Below are 15,986 nucleotides of genomic sequence, written 5' to 3'. Positions count from 1 at the left end.
TTAATAAGAGGCAATTCTAGATGAAAAAACTTTAATTATGTTTTTATGCTAGACATTCCTCAGTATTATTTGATTCAAAAAGGACAAAAAAATATATATTTTTCTTCGTTCTTCTCACACAAATATATACAACAATGAGAGATAATGCGTTTCCATTTAATATCAATATTATGAATATATATATATATATATATCCAATAATATACAATATGCTTAAAAATTTCGTAAAATTTTTAAACAACTTATTTAGCATAGTCTTACAACCCTCAACCATATGTAGTCCAAGCAGCACTATAAAATTAATTAAAGTACCAAACAGCATGGACTGCGATATGCGTTCAAAATGTCGATGTTCATGTGTCCTGCAGTTCACACGATGACGCACAGTTTGCTGCGTTCTTCATCGACCCATGAGCCGAGTGATCCACCGCTTAGAGTGATTAAAATTTGTTTATTCATTTATTTGTCAGATATGTCTTTATTGAAAGAAATTAAAAATACACCATTTTACTGGCATATATCAATTCCTTCAATAAATTTTAGTTTTATCCTAAAAGAATGTTGCGAAATGTCTTAGTTTTATATAAGCGATATATTACCATATTGTTAAATAATATAATATGTATTTTGGCTTGTTTGATAATTATCAATTTATATAAAAGTATTAACCTGAAATCAGGTACAACATTGTACTTTTTAGGCTGTTGCATTAACCAATGTATGCCCATAGCTATGATGGACAATACATATTCGCAACGCGTGCATACTATGGTACATATGCACACAGATTTTATAAATCAATATTATTGTAATAATATCATCAATATGTATTTATATATTAATTGCTACACACATAGAACACAATGTTATATGTATAGCTACTACTAAATGAGTATATTGGCAATATAATTAATATAAACATATAATATATACAACTGAATATATTTTATTTTACAATTATGATTTTATAAAAACATATTTTGTTTGGTAAATTGGCAATATATAAATATTTTTGTTAACGGTAGAAACATACAATAATGATCCTTCCGCAGGTTCACCTACGGAAACCTTGTTACGACTTTTACTTCCTCTAAATAATCAAGTTCGGTCAACTTTTGCGAAACAACCGTAACACGCAAGGCGTCACAGTGATCACGTCCGGAGACCTCACTAAATAATTCAATCGGTAGTAGCGACGGGCGGTGTGTACAAAGGGCAGGGACGTAATCAATGCGAGTTAATGACTCACACTTACTGGGAATTCCAAGTTCATGTGAACAGTTTCAGTTCACAATCCCAAGCATGAAAGTGGTTTAGCGGTTTACCCGGACCTCTCGGTCTAGGAAATACACGTTGATACTTTCATTGTAGCGCGCGTGCAGCCCAGGACATCTAAGGGCATCACAGACCTGTTATTGCTCAATCTCATTATTGCTAGACGCAATTTGTCCATTTAAGAAGCTAGTGTCCTTATAATGGGACAAACCAACAGGTACGGCTCCACTTATATAAACACATTCAAACACAATAAACATTTTACTGCCACCATGAATGAAGGCTATATAAGCTTCAACACCATAATCCTGAAGATATCTATTTAATATATTTGAGTCTCGTTCGTTATCGGAATTAACCAGACAAATCACTCCACGAACTAAGAACGGCCATGCACCACCACCCATAGATTCGAGAAAGAGCTATCAATCTGTCTTACACACTTATGTTCGGACCTGGTAAGTTTTCCCGTGTTGAGTCAAATTAAGCCGCAGGCTCCACTCCTGGTGGTGCCCTTCCGTCAATTCCTTTAAGTTTCAGCTTTGCAACCATACTTCCCCCGGAGCCCAAAAGCTTTGGTTTCCCGGGAAGCGACTGAGAGAGCCATAAAAGTAGCTACACCCAATTGCTAGCTGGCATCGTTTATGGTTAGAACTAGGGCGGTATCTGATCGCCTTCGAACCTCTAACTTTCGTTCTTGATTAATGAAAACATCTTTGGCAAATGCTTTCGCTTAAGTTAGTCTTACGACGGTCCAAGAATTTCACCTCTCGCGTCGTAATACTAATGCCCCCAAACTGCTTCTATTAATCATTACCTCTTGATCTGAAAACCAATGAAAGCAGAACAGAGGTCTTATTTCATTATCCCATGCACAGAATATTCAGGCATTTGAAGCCTGCTTTAAGCACTCTAATTTGTTCAAAGTAATTGTACCGGCCCACAATAACACTCGATGAAGAGCACTAATGCAGGTTTTTAAATAGGAGGAATATATAAAAAAATACAAGTACTTAATTATATATAAGAACTCCACCGGTAATACGCTTACATACATAAAGGTATAGTAGTAACCACAATTGTAAGTTGTACTACCCGTATGAAGCACAAGTTCAACTACGAACGTTTTAACCGCAACAACTTTAATATACGCTATTGGAGCTGGAATTACCGCGGCTGCTGGCACCAGACTTGCCCTCCAATTGGTCCTTGTTAAAGGATTTAAAGTGTACTCATTCCAATTACAGGGCCTCGGATATGAGTCCTGTATTGTTATTTTTCGTCACTACCTCCCCGAGCTGGGAGTGGGTAATTTACGCGCCTGCTGCCTTCCTTAGATGTGGTAGCCGTTTCTCAGGCTCCCTCTCCGGAATCGAACCCTGATTCCCCGTTACCCGTTGCAACCATGGTAGTCCTAGATACTACCATCAAAAGTTGATAGGGCAGACATTTGAAAGATCTGTCGTCGGTACAAGACCATACGATCTGCATGTTATCTAGAGTTCAACCAATGTAACGATCTTACGATCGCTTGGTTTTAGCCTAATAAAAGCACACGTCCCATAAGGTCCGTGTTTTAATTGCATGTATTAGCTCTAGAATTACCACAGTTATCCAAGTAACTGTTAACGATCTAAGGAACCATAACTGATATAATGAGCCTTTTGCGGTTTCACTTTTAATTCGTGTGTACTTAGACATGCATGGCTTAATCTTTGAGACAAGCATATAACTACTGGCAGGATCAACCAGAATAATGTTTTCGTTTCGTGCGCATACGCTCACATATGTAAATATTTGACAACTCAATAATACTTTTGAATAAAAAAAAAAAATAAATAAATATTTTTTATCAACAGTTTATGAGAATTTGTTAAACGATTGTGGCCATTTTTATATAGCATTCACATTCGCCATTTTTCTCTATATAAATATATATATTTTATTATATACATTTTTTTTTCGTTCAAAAATATCTTTTTATTTGCACTTAATATATTATCACACGTATATAGGCTTAAACCAATATTAATTGTGTTTAAACTATGTATTTTAACAACAAATTTAAAATTTATCCAATTTCGTATGCGTTTTTTGTGATATACATTAAATAAAACCAAACACATGAGTTCATGTGGAATGGAATTTATATATTTTGGCAATATTTGAATTTGCATATAAATCGCTTTGATTATATATGCTGGTACATTGTTGAAATGGCACTCATACAATATTTAATCATATAAGACCATTTCCAAAAATTCACGATAATAATTCGAAACAGAAATGATATATACTAAATAGTATATATCTTGGTTAGTTTCACTATATTATCTTTATTAAGATCAATTTGAAAACAAATATCTCCTATTAAACACTACTTTGAGTATAATGACAACATATAATAATATTATATACAATACTGTACCAAATATTGTATACAATACCGATGGACATCAACTGTCCATCATGTATAGGTTTTCTGCCACGCTTTCCGCAAATCGGGTATTTTTGCTTTAGAGTGCCTCTTAACAATAGTTTCTTTTCGTATTTTAATAAAAAATACAATACTATCACTTCAAAATTATTCATATATATTAAGAAATATATATATATTCATATAAAATACACAGACATTGCCGGCTAAGTATATTCCCCATATCATATGAAATAAATTAATAATTTTTCATTATAAAATTTTCATATGAAATATACCATGCACGAGACTACCACTCCCTATAAAGGTTTTATGCCACGCTTTCCGCAAATCGGGTATTTTTACTTGAGAGTGCATCTTAACAATAGTTTCTTTTCGTATTTTAATAAAAAATACAATACTATCACTTCAAAATTATTCATATATACTAAGAAATATATATATATTCATATAAAACACACAGACATTGCCGGCTAAGTATATTCCCCATATCATATGAAATAAATTAATAATTTTTCATTATAAAATTTTCATATGAAATATACCATGCACGAGACTACCACTCCCTATATAGGTTTTCTGCCACGCTTTCCGCAAATCGGGTATTTTTACTTGAGAGTGCCTCTTAACAATAGTTTCTTTTCGTATTTTAATACAAAATATTATACTATCACTTCAAAATTATTCATATATATTAAGAAAAATATATATACGCATATAAAATAAACAGACATTGCCGACTTAGTATGTTCCCCATATCATATGAAATTAAATTAATTATTTTTCATTACATTCATCATTCATTTACATGAAAGATATCATATCAGCTGGTATCTTTGCTTTAATTTCACATATACACGTAATATATCTATTTATATTAAATACATTTTTATATTTTCTATATTTATAATCGCATTATGATTATGCTATAATGTTATATTATATATGAGAAACATTCCCATATCCATATCCATATCCATATAAAACCTAATTCATAATCAAATCATGCTCATGTTATAATATAACATATAATATTATCACATTTTATATACCAAAGTATTTAATTCTTGCATTCATATCACATATCATTAAATTCCAATATTAGAAATACTTCCAAGTTCCACATACGATCACTCCATGCTTTTTGCATTCATATTATTTCATATATACATTCACATTTGCACATATGCATATACACTATGTTTCGTGTGTTTACATAATACAATTTTTATAAGTATCATTTCATATGTAATTAAGTATAACAAACTTATAATATAACATTATATTCATATTCAAGCCAACGTAATTTATATAGGATAAATAATTTATCCATATTTATATAAAATATATTCTTTTTAATATATATATATATATATTACCATTTATAGGTATATATTCATATAAATATATAAAAATAATTTTCATATATAAAGAATAAATTTATATATATCGAATCATCAAGCAAAGGATAAGCTTCAGTGGATCGCAGTATGGCAGCTGCTCAACCACTTACAACACCTTGCCTGTTACAAAAGTCGTTTACAATTGATTCTAGGCTTTGTCATTGTATTAAATAATGTTTTTATATGCAACTAGCGCGGCATCAGGTGATCGATGATCCTCCCAATTTACTATGTTACAAATTACATTGGCATCACATCCATTGTCGTTTATAAAATAAATTATAAACTTTTAATGGTTTAGAAGCCATACAATGCAAATTGCCCCTTATTTATCATTGCAGTCCAGCACGGATACGACCTTAGAGGCGTTCAGGCATAATCCAACGGACGTAGCGTCATACCACTGTTCGCTCGAACAAGTATTGTGCCATTGGTCCGTACCTGCGGTTCCTCTCGTACTACGCAGGAATGCTGTCGCAACAACGTTTTGTCATTAGTAGGGTAAAACTAACCTGTCTCACGACGGTCTAAACCCAGCTCACGTTCCCTTGCATGGGTGAACAATCCAACGCTTGGTGAATTTTGCTTCACAATGATAGGAAGAGCCGACATCGAAGGATCAAAAAGCGACGTCGCTATGAACGCTTGGCCGCCACAAGCCAGTTATCCCTATGGTAACTTTTCTGACACCTCTTGTTAAAAACTCTTTAAACCAAAAGGATCGATAGGCCGAGCTTTTGCTGTCCCTGTGTGTACTGAACACCGAGATCAAGTCAGCATTTGCCCTTTTGCTCTATGTGTGGTTTCTGTCCGCACTGAGCTGGCCTTGGGACACCTCCGTTATTATTTGAGAGATGTACCGCCCCAGTCAAACTCCCTACCTGGCAATGTCCTTGAATTGGATCATACCTGAGTAATTGGAGTTATACCAAATTTTCAAATTGAAAATACATAAATGCATTTTCTCATTAAAGAATTTGTTTGCGATTATATAACAAACTCGTGATACTTTGATCAAGAAGCTTGCATCAAAACCCAATACCATAAGATATAATAAATATATCCGTATAATGGCTAGGAAATGATACACGTTCCATTTAATCAAGTAAGTAAGGAAACAATAAGAGTAGTGGTATTTCATTGTCGATACCAAACCGAAATCTAATATCTCCCACTTATGCTACACCTCTTATGTCTCCTTACACTGCCAGATTAGAGTCAAGCTCAAAAGGGTCTTCTTTCCCCGCTAATTATTCCAAGCCCGTTCCCTTGGCTGTGGTTTCGCTAGATAGTAGATAGGGACAGTAGGAATCTCGTTAATCCATTCATGCGCGTCACTAATTAGATGACGAGGCATTTGGCTATTTTTTTTTTTTTTTTTTTTTTTGATCGCTGAGGAAGGAAAATCTTCAAAGATACTAGTGGAGGCCAAACCCCACTAGCATGCACGATTCATGATTACGAAGTAATCACGCATACGTACTAAAAACCCACCTCAAGTTTTACAACCACGATGTTTATACCTAATTTCACATTTTGCCTAGGTAGCAAGCGTCTTCTCTCCAACATAGTGTATAGGCTAAGTCCAATCTCGAGTGTAACCTGCGAGATACATGAACTGTCTGAAGCAATATAGTCCGCCTGTTACCACTCTGGCGCTAATGACATTGCTGTCACCGGATGAGATGAGACCCTTTGCTATCAATCTTCTAACGGATTGATTGCTCCAGATCCCACGCCAGTTTAACGTCGCGGATAGGACTTCGACGTTGCCCGACACTCCGAATTCTCTCCGCAGTGCAGATATAACTTCCGGTCTTTTATATTTCTCAACTTTGCGATGGTGCACATCGTCGAGAAACAGTCCATCCGTTATAATCTGCGCATCAATCACGCAAGCGTGATTGTCACGGATACACACCAGGTCTGGTTTACTTACCGAGGTTTCCAGCTGCAAACTTGGTTCGACGTGTACTGTGTGGCCCTTCTCCTCAAGAATCCTCTTAAGGTTATTGACTACACAGTTATGTCTTGCTACCCGCCTCCCATGCGTACGGTAACAATTTTGCAGGATGTGGTTTGTTGTTTCGGGAGCATCACAACCTGCACGACATTGCCGTTCCAATTCATTTCTGCCCCTCGTGGTACGAGACCTCGATGGTAGGGCATTTATTCGCAGCTTGATACTGTTTCGGTAATCTTGACCTGTTAGCAAACGCGTGGGCTGACACACCCAGCCGTGTTGGGGACGAAAAAGTCCCGCTTCACGTAATCCGCGACCATCAACAGACATATACAACCTGTTCGCCCAGTACGTTTCGATCTCTGTACGCGATGTCAACTCATTCAGTCCAGCCAGAGTTCTACCCCGGGCCTTATTCAATTCGTCGGTAAGAAATGAGCTGGCCGCCTCGGATTGCGCGAGGTGGGCCCACTTAATATTGCTCAATCTTTTCATACGTAGCATTGGCGCTACCCAACGAACTGAAGGGATTCCGAGGCCCCCATAAGTATGAGGAGCATGGAAGAATGCAGTTGACACGTCCAGAGGAAGCCCTAACCACTTCCTTACGGTCGAACGTACCAGTATGTCACACTTTCTCAGAACACCTATCATCACACTACCTAGGGTCAGCTTATGGTAAAGTTGTGGGATAAGAACTGTTCTGAGTGCGAACAATTTCTGTTGTGGTTTTAGGGGGGACCTTGTCAGCCTCAACAGCTTCGGACCTAGGTCGTCGGCTGGACTGTACCTGGTCCTCCCTTGTGCAGTGAATGTTATGCCCAAATACTTCCACTCGTCTGTGCGCTTCAATGCAGGACACGAGCGCGAACCGATACGGAAGGTCTCTGGGATGACCACAGTACACTTCTGTTTCGGTTGCCCCTTTATTCCAACTGTAAAACATTTATCCGAGTTAAGGGTAAGCCCGACTGAAGATAGAAAATCGACAGTCGTGTCTAGCATTGTTTGAAGGCCTAAACGAGTTTCCGCAAATAAGACAATATCATCTGCGAACGCGGCCGCGTTTGTTGTGTGATCACCGATTGTGGCACCAATCTCATTGGGGTAGGACCTAAGCAACTGATCGATGATCAAGTTGAATATTATGGGAGATAGCGGGTCACCCTGTCTGACACCTCGAGCAGGTATGAATTCCTCTGATCTCCATCCGTCCCCATTGAGCGTTGTGCCACAGACCTCGTACGAATTTTGTACGTAGTCAACGAATTCTTTAGGGCACCATATGCAGTTAGAGTGGCGCTAACTGCTGCATGAGACACCGAGTCAAATGCTTTGCTTATATCTAAAGTTGCGATATAAAGTGATTTACAACGTTTATGGTGATCCCTTAAGATTAAGTCGACTATCGTCGTATTATCGGCACATCCGTCGGTTGGAAGGAAACCTCGCTGACGCGGATCCCAGTCGACTGATGAGGTCAACCGGGAAGCCAAAATGGCATTTAAAATCCTTACCATAACAGATTGTACCGTAATTGGACGAAAGTCTTGCGGTCGAGAAGCATTCCCCACCTTCGGAATGAAGATGGTTCGTGCCTGTCGGATGGAGACAGGCAACTTTCCGCACCAAAGTATCAGGTTCATTATGCGAAGCATAACTCCTGACGGAATACTCCTGACAGTTCTTGGAGTAATTCCATCAGGTCCTGGAGATTTCGTCAATGACACTCTGTGTACCCTTAGGTCCCCTAGTGTTATCGGGGACCAAACCCCTTCAAGTGGGTGTTCCGTCCGGAACGTGGTGTTCGTACCACTATATGTTGGGCTTGTTTGTGTCATGACTTGTCTCCAATAGGACCCCATGATACCTTGACTTGGCATAGTTGCTGTCCCCTCAGTTCCATCCAAAATGGCTTTTATACAACGACCTTTGTGCTTGTCCCAGTTACGCTGTGTTAAGGCGTACTGCTGTCTCCTACCTTGTCTCCTATTACGAGGTCTCCGTGGAGGTCTCGTTTGAATGGGGCGGTCATTCTGTGAGGGAAATACTTCCATAAGGTAAGTAGACAAGCGCTGAAGAGTAATTTCCTTACCCGAGGCCTGCGCACCATCTACGATGGATTGCAAAACCTCAACTCTCCATTGGTCATTGCATACTACAGGTGGGTACCCCTGTAGTACTGCCAGGATTTCACTGTTCGACAGTTCGGTTGGAGTGGTTCCGAGAGTGTTAGGTGGCGTTACTAGGAGATCTCGCTCGCGTATACTAGGGCGGCGCTGTATGGTTTCAGATTCTAATGCTTCTGGGAGAGGAACAGCTTGACCCTTTAGCTGTTCGATTTTGGTCTTATATCTCTCCCTCTGTCGACATTTCTTGATAGCGTCGACGCTACGGTTCGTAAATACTTCCGCTAGCTTCTTATTTAGATATCTTTCTCCATTTGCTGCGAGCTCGATCTCTTTTCTTGCCATCATACTCAACTCTTCCTCACTCCATTGTGCCTTACGGTCGGTACGCAGACGAAGTTGATCAAACTCGTCCTTGTGCCGACGTGACATGTGAACGCCTAGTCCGCTTTTGCTACGGAAAGACGATTCACATATCGTGCATTGGTAACCACTGTTTGGGTTAACCTGTGCACTATGTTCAGATTGGGCCCCTAGGCTAGAGACCGTAGGGATTTGGTTCGTCAACGAATTAGTGTTTATTATCCGAGGCGTTGTATTTTGCATATTAGTGCCAATCAAACTGAACTGTCCAAGGGGCTGGCAACCCCATAGGACTGTTTCGCTGTTCAAGTTAGTTACTATTAGACCAAAAGAACTTCAGTCTAATAGCATCCAGAAGATACCACGAGGAGGTCTTGAATCAACTTGATCTGATTTTTACGATTTACGAATTACGGAATGACTCCCCTTCTACGCTATTATTCAGACCCATATCTTCCTAAGAGAGTCATAGTTACTCCCGCCGTTGACCCGCGCTTACTTGAATTTCTTCACTTTGACATTCAGAGCACTGGGCAGAAATCACATTGTGTCAACACCCGCTAGGGCCATCACAATGCTTTGTTTTAATTAGACAGTCGGATTCCCCAAGTCCGTGCCAGTTCTGAATTGATTGTTAATTGATAATCGTTATAATTAATAAGAACTAACTGGTTTAACCCAATTAGTATTCTTAAAAATTTTAGCAAGAAAGTTCCACAATTGGCTACGTAACTAAACTATCCGGGGAACAAGTAACTACCATAAATGATAGAAACTCTATTTACCCAGAACGAGCACATAAACCATGTTATTGTTTCCCAATCAAGCCCGACTATCTCAATCTTCAGAGCCAATCCTTATCCCGAAGTTACGGATCTAATTTGCCGACTTCCCTTACCTACATTATTCTATCGACTAGAGACTCTTCACCTTGGAGACCAGCTGCGGATATTGGTACGGCCTGTTGAGAAGTTTGCGTGTCCCCACCATAAATTTTCAAGGTCCGAGGAGAAAATATCGACACAACAGTATATGTCATGCTCTTCTAGCCCATCTACCATATCTCTCTGCGAAAGACTTCCATGGTAGTACGGCTATAAAACAGAAAAGAAAACTCTTCCGATATCTCTCGACGGCTTCTTTATGGTCGTTCCTGTTGCCAGGATGAGCACGAGGCCCATATTTAATAACAAACGGATACTCAACAGGTTACGGAATTGGAACCGTATTCCCTTTCGTTCAAAATTATTCAAGTATTTAAAAATCATAAAAGATTTGACAATATTACTCACTGATTTTTTACTTGAAAATTTTCGGCTTTCGCCTTGAACTTAGGACCGACTAACTCGTGATCAACCACTGTTCACACGAAACCCTTCTCCACTTCAGTCCTCCAAGGTCTCATTCGATTATTTGCTACTACCACCAAGATCTGTGCCAATGGCAGCTCCATGAAGGCTTACGCCAAACACTTCTACGCATACCATTGTACCTTCCTACTCACTAAAGTTTCAAAATTTATATCACAAGTAATATAAATCATCTACTTTAGCGGTAATGTATAGGTATACAACTTAAGCGCCATCCATTTTAAGGGCTAGTTGCTTCGGCAGGTGAGTTGTTACACACTCCTTAGCGGATTTCGACTTCCATGATCACCGTCCTGCTGTTTTAAGCAACCAACGCCTTTCATGGTTTCTGCATGAGTTGTTAATTTGGGCACCGTAACATTACGTTTGGTTCATCCCACAGCGCCAGTTCTGCTTACCAAAAGTGGCCCACTGGGCACATTATATCATAACCTTAAACTTCATATCAAGAAAGTTAAGGTTCTTACCCATTTAAAGTTTGAGAATAGGTTAAGATCGTTTCGACCCTAAGGCCTCTAATCATTCGCTTTACCAGATAAGATTATTTTATATAACATTAAAATGCACCAGCTATCCTGAGGGAAACTTCGGAAGGAACCAGCTACTAGATGGTTCAATTGGTCTTTCGCCCCTATACTCAATTCTGACAATCGATTTGCACGTCAGAACTGTTTCGGTCTTCCATTAGGGTTTCCCCTGACTTCAACCTGATCAAGTATAGTTCACCATCTTTCGGGTCACAGCATATATGCTCAAGGTACGTTCCAGTTAGAGGCATAAATAATATAAATATTATTATACATAACTATATAGAACGCCCCGGGATTGTGTTAATTATCTATAAATAGTTAAAAAACTAATCCCATTATTAGTCAAGTTAATTACGCTATTAGGTTTATCTCCCAATAACTTGCACATATGTTAGACTCCTTGGTCCGTGTTTCAAGACGGGTCCCGAAGGTATCCTGAATCTTTCGCATTGTTAATCATACAAATGCATATAATAAACACAAAAATCAATGATAATTATGCCATTATATAATTTCGAAAAATTAACGCACTGTATTAATTTTAATTTATCAACACTTTATCAAATTAATGACATTTATTCTATGTTAAAATGCAAGCATAATAATTTGAATAAACTATAAGTCATATTTTATGATAAATTTGTTATATGCTAATAGATTACAATGTCCTTATATGGAAAAAATGCACACTATTATTATAATATTGTTAAAATATTACAACTTTAATGATGAATTTTCCATAACGGATATTCAGGTTCATCGGGCTTAACCTCTAAGCAGTTTCACGTACTGTTTAACTCTCTATTCAGAGTTCTTTTCAACTTTCCCTCACGGTACTTGTTTACTATCGGTCTCATGGTTATATTTAGTTTTAGATGGAGTTTACCACCCACTTAGTGCTGCACTATCAAGCAACACGACTCTTTGGAAACATCATCTAGTAATCATTAACGTTATACGGGCCTGGCACCCTCTATGGGTAAATGGCCTCATTTAAGAAGGACTTAAATCGTTAATTTCTCATACTAGAATATTGACGCTCCATACACTGCATCTCACGTTTGCCATATAGACAAAGTGACTTAGTGCTGAACTGATTTCTTTTCGCTCGCCGCTACTAAGAAAATCCTGGTTAGTTTCTTTTCCTCCCCTAATTAATATGCTTAAATTCAGGGGGTAGTCCCATATGAGTTGAGGTTGTATATACGTATATTAAAATTTATAATGATAATTACACTATATTATTATATATAGAGCGTTCTCATAATGAAATCATTATAATATTCGTATTTTATAACGAATATCACGAAGAATATTAAATATTTATATTTACAACAAAATTTCCTTTCGAAACATTAATAAGAGGCAATTCTAGATGAAAAAACTTTAATTATTTTTTTATGCTAGACATTCCTCAGTATTATTTGATTCAAAAAGGACAAAAAAATATATATTTTTCTTCGTTCTTCTCACACAAATATATACAACAATGAGAGATAATGCGTTTCCATTTAATATCAATATTATGAATATATATATATAGTGACATATCCATAATTCCCACATCCCATACACATTATGTTTATGTACAATTCATCCACCCCATCCACACAAGTAACAGGACCCCACTCAAGAATCAATAACTGTTTCTTCCCATACTCCAAGCTAGGGCCCCCCATAATATAAACAATGGACCACATTGTTTCAGCAACATTAGAATCACGCCACTCTCGAGAAATCGATTCTTTAGAATCACGCCACTCGTGAGGACCAATCAAAGCTAGACATAAAACCAAGGAGTATCACATTCCTAGCTCCGTCATGTAATGCAACACCGATCGCCAGCAGTGGATGCCTTTCATCAAAGCCGACGCATCCCCAAATATCGATCCAGGCACGTACGCCACCGACACGAAGATGCAGCCGAGGAAAGCAACGCCCGAAGCCAGAGTCGGGAGTTCCAAGAGAAGGGCTCATGGAAACTAGCCAGCAGCAGAGAGATCAGTTCCGTTTGAGACAAGCAGACCGAAAGTCAAGTCGGGGAATTCATTTAAATCTTGTGACATAAAGATATTTAAGTTGTAAAATAAAAGTCTTTGTTAAAAAACTTAAAATCGAGTTGCGGATATTTAACTGGCGCAGTCGGTAGGATTTCGTTTAAAATTAACACCTATATTTCGGTAATGGTCAGCTTGTGTAATTTATAATTACTGTGATCACGTAATCCCGGAATTGTTAATAAAATTGTGAAATCCGCCAAAGAACCTATGTGCTGCAAGCACATACGATTTGCAAAACTAATTTAAGTGAACTGAAGTAAGCGGAGATAGTGAATCACCAAGGACAGTGAAACACTTAATACAAAATCAAAAAAACTTACAAGTGAACCAAAATAAAGTTAAAAACTACAACAAAACAAAACCCAATCAACACCAACAACATGGCGTTACCACCACTATCATTGAGCGAAATCCACTTGAACCAGGCACTGCTGTCGATCCGACAAATACCTACCTATGACGGTTCATCTGGACAGCTAAGCTCATTTATCAAACGAATCGAATATGTATGCGGATTATATCCAACTGAAGATCTTCGCCAACAAAGGATCCTATTTGGAGCGACCGAGATCCAACTGTCAGGAGAGGCACAACGCATATCGCAAATGATACAACCCAACACGTGGCTCGAACTGAAGACGGCGCTGATCAACGAGTTCAAAAATCACACACCATATGAAGAACTCTTACGACAACTATACACCACCAGATTCAACGGCAGTCTTCGTAAGTTTATAGAAGAATTAGAGATAAAAGCATTATTAATAAACAATAAGCTAAACTTAGAAAACATACCAGAAAATAATGTCATTTATAAAAACGCTTTGAACAACACAATTAAAGATGTCATTACTCGAAAACTTCCTGACAGAATGTTCATGACCTTAGCAAGAAAAGATATTACCACATTGTCTAATCTTAAGAAGGCAGCACAAGAAGAAGGATTGTACGAAGCTAGTACAACAGATTCAGGTACAAATAAAGATCAATCGAAATCGTCTCAATCAAATCGAAAGAATGTTGGAAACTATTATCCAAATTATAATACTACTAACTATCACAATCAAACTCAGAGTTCATCTGGAACAGGTCAGACTAATCGAACAAATCAAAATCAAAATTCCCAAAATCCTGGATTATACAATGAGTTCAAAAATTCCTTGAATCAAGGTAGGGCTCAGAATCCATTCAATCAGCAAATATCTCAAAACCAAGCTAGTGGGAGTGGACCCAACCAACCTACTAAAAGAGGGAGGGAGAGCCAGAGTGGCCAAACGAAGATGGACGTAAATTTTCATCAAGCCGCCTCGGAAGAAACCGAGGAGGACCCTATATAAACATTACCATTAATAAAAGAATATTAAGGTGTATCGCTGACTCGGGATCATCGATCAACATCATGAAAGAAAATTACACAGATTCCGAGATAAAAGACGATAACCTTACGGTCCATACCATCAATGGACCTGTCCGTTTAACTAAGAGTATAATGAGGAATGCGAACAAAACATGTCCGTCCGAACAAAAGTTCTACATACATAACTTTTCCGAAAATTATGATATTTTATTAGGAAGAGAATACTTGATGGCAAGTAAAGCCGTCATCGATTACAGAAATGACACTGTAACACTAGCAGCTAGGTCGTACCCAATCATTCAGAGTGGAGAAGCTATTGAAGCCGGCAAGACCGCACAGAAGTGCACTGATCCCTCTACAAAAGAAGAGAAGATCGCACCTAAGTGCCTTGACCCATCTCCAGAGGGAGATCAATACTTCGCTTCCGCTCTAGACAGTGAATTAAGGGAATGTAATCAATTAAGATTGGAACACTTAAACGACGAAGAGAGGAAGAGTTAAAGAAGGTCTTATATGAGTTTAAGGATGTGCAGTACAGAGAAGGTGACAATTTGACTTTCACAAGTACAATCAAGCACGAGATCAAAACTCAACATGAAGACCCGGTCTACAGACGACCATACAAATATGCCCAGATACATGATCAGGAGGTAAACCAGCAAATCAAAGATATGATCAGGCAGGGAATAATTCGAAAGTCGAATTCTCCTTACTGCTCGCCCATATCTATGATTCCGAAGAAGATAGATGCTTCAGGAAAGCAAAAATATCGAATGGTAGTAGACTATAGAAGTCTAAATGAAATAACAGTTAAGGACAAATTCCCAACTCCAAGAATGGATGAAATCCTAGACAAACTAGGTAAATGTCAGTATTTTACGACAATCGATTTAGCAAAAGGTTTCCATCAAATACCCATGGAACCTAGCTCAATCCCCAAAACTGCGTTCTCCACTAAGCATGGACATTACGAGTTCACTCGTATGCCCTTTGGGCTAACCACTGCCCCAGCTACCTTCCAAGATGTATGAACAATCTGCTAGAAGAGTTAATCTTCAAAGATTGCTTTGTATACTTAGATGACATCATATATTTTCCA

General features: G+C 38.1%; 2 non-coding genes and 1 pseudogene across 2 annotated transcripts; all 3 read right to left on the bottom strand.

Annotated features, from left to right (window-relative positions):
- Positions 1-260: 260 nt before the first annotated feature.
- LOC113567076 lies at positions 261-439 on the bottom strand. Its single transcript, XR_003409340.1, has one exon. It is a non-coding gene; the product is annotated as a 5.8S ribosomal RNA (ribosomal RNA).
- Positions 440-1,035: 596 nt separating this feature from the next.
- Positions 1,036-3,030, bottom strand: LOC113567083. The gene has a single exon (XR_003409343.1). It is a non-coding gene; the product is annotated as a small subunit ribosomal RNA (ribosomal RNA).
- A 2,131-nt stretch (positions 3,031-5,161) lies between these two features.
- On the bottom strand, positions 5,162-12,670 carry LOC113567078 (annotated as a pseudogene).
- Between the last annotated feature and the right edge of the window lie 3,316 nt (positions 12,671-15,986).

This window comes from Drosophila persimilis, unplaced genomic scaffold (genome assembly GCF_003286085.1).
Source record: "Drosophila persimilis strain 14011-0111.01,24,50 unplaced genomic scaffold, DperRS2 tig00001636-arrow-arrow-pilon, whole genome shotgun sequence".
Taxonomy (NCBI): domain Eukaryota; kingdom Metazoa; phylum Arthropoda; class Insecta; order Diptera; family Drosophilidae; genus Drosophila; species Drosophila persimilis.
The sequence above is the reverse complement of the archived record's forward strand: the minus strand, read 5'-3'. Positions and strand labels throughout refer to the sequence as shown.